We start from the raw sequence: 2,082 nt of genomic DNA on the forward strand, positions 1-2,082 counted from the left end.
CCAACAGATTTCTGAGAAATCACCGGGTGCTATTCTTTTTGTTGAAGCAAGCTTGGTTAGCTCTGCAACAACCTCTTTCCATTCTGACCACTTGGTTGCTTTCTGTGACATAAGGCACAAGATGTTAATAGCAGTACAGGAACATCAAAACCAAATATTCCTAAATGAAATCACTACAACCAAAAAAAAAACTGAACTAGTTTGACGGAGAGAAGAAAGAAGACTGACCACTCCATCCCAAAATCCAGACTTCTCCAAAGGAGCCAATATATCAACAGGATCAACAAGCTCATACTCATCTATTTCCTGAGGAGCCGACAGTTAAAATATGTTAAACTATGCATAAACAGGAGAGCTAAATAACCAACATCTCTGCAGTAAAAAAACTAATAAAATATAACACTAAAGTGTCAAACTCCTACAATGGTAATCACTTGTTACCCGCTGATAGAACACCTACTTGTCGTCATTTAATATCAACCAAGAAAAAGAATAATCTAATAGACTATGTGTATTACACACCATCAGATGTAGATTCCTCAGATGGGCCAGCACCCACAACTTCAGATACAACCTCCTTTTCTGGCTCCTTGTCTTGCTCAGACCTGAAGACATCAATACCAACTAGGTTAAGAAAAATAAAAACAGCAAGCAGATCAAACAGCTAATGAAAAAATGAATTTTCACCTTATTTTGCGACATGGCCTAGCTGCCCCTGTTACATTCACCAGCTCGGCTTCCAATTCTTTTGTCTTCAAAAAATAAAAAATAATAAATAAGTCATTACTTCAAAGGATCAGGGAGCAATTAAAGTATCACCTCAGTCACTGAATTTTCATTTCTTACCAAAAACAAACAACAAAGAAATGAAACCCAAGTTTTCATTTTCTCATACTTTGAATAGCCAAAGAGAGCAAGAAAAGGAATATTATAATATCAAGAACAATAAGAGATCAAAGCAAAAAAAAAAAGAAATCCAATAATTCACTTTTCTGTCCAAAAACAAACAAACACAATACATATCTGTAGATATAAGATTTAAAATCAATATCTTGATGCATTCTAACCACAACAATTGTTCAGTTCGGTTGGCTGAAATTTTAAAGGGAATACTGATAATAGCAATGTTGTAGCACCAAAAAAAATTAAGCAAACACAACATAAAACAAATCATGGTAATGAAGCAAGATTAAGGAAGAAAATTAAGCCCCATGATATATATACTTCGTTACCTCAACAGTGAAAAAAGAAGAAGAAGAAGAAGAACATCAAACAAACAAAGTACAATAATTGAAATAAAACAATGAAGAACAAAAAATTAATAAACCCACGAAGTATATAACCCAAAAAATCACCCACCAACAGAACGAGGGAGAGAGAGATCTTTACCTGCACCAACGAGTCTCCGAGTCCACGTCGTCGAGCCTTCGGCAGTCCCGCTGAGCCTCTGTCAGCCCCGTCGACCTCCACCATGGTTGAAGCCTCGTCTATCCCCTCGCCGTCGTAGTTGAGGGAGCAGGGGAGAGAGAGAGAGAGAAGGATAGGGATCGGGGAAGGGTGAGTGAGGAGACCGGCTTAGAGACAGGGTTTTTAGATTAGAGGAAAAAAATGAGAGCTTTGGGTTTAGGTCTAGAGAATAGAACGGGAAGAGAGGGAAAAGGAAAGTATAACAATTTCCTAACCCGCCTTTTTTTTTACTATTCATCATTTACCGCTTTTATTTTTACATTAGATAGTATAACGCTTTTTTAATAAAGTTATATTTATGTGTTATGGAATGGGGTATTTGGTGTAGTGGAAGCATCGTAGTATATCATAAAATTCTCCTAATCTGTTGGGAGACTCAGAATTGGAGCTGTAATCAACCTCTGCTTCAGTTCTTGGAAGCTATTCTCACATTTGTCTGACCATACAAACTTCTGATTCTTGCATGTTAGTCCAGTCAATGAAGTAGAAATCTTAGAGAATCCTTCCACGAAACGTCTATAATAACCTGCCAATCCAAGGAAATTTCTAACCTCTTAAGCATTCTTTGGCCTTGGTTAATCTCGGACTGCCTCGATCTTGGCTGGATCTACCTTA

The 2,082-nt window shown here is 37.3% G+C and overlaps 1 long non-coding RNA gene across 1 annotated transcript; it reads right to left on the minus strand.

Moving 5' to 3' along the window:
* Positions 1-548: 548 nt before the first annotated feature.
* Positions 549-1,791, minus strand: LOC133816038 (uncharacterized). Its single transcript, XR_009884974.1, has 2 exons — positions 688-1,791; positions 549-605 (listed from the first exon to the last, which is right to left on the minus strand). It is a non-coding gene; the product is annotated as an uncharacterized LOC133816038 (long non-coding RNA).
* Positions 1,792-2,082: the final 291 nt, after the last annotated feature.

The sequence above is a fragment of the Humulus lupulus genome, chromosome 2 (assembly GCF_963169125.1).
Source record: "Humulus lupulus chromosome 2, drHumLupu1.1, whole genome shotgun sequence".
Taxonomy (NCBI): Eukaryota; Viridiplantae; Streptophyta; class Magnoliopsida; order Rosales; family Cannabaceae; genus Humulus; species Humulus lupulus.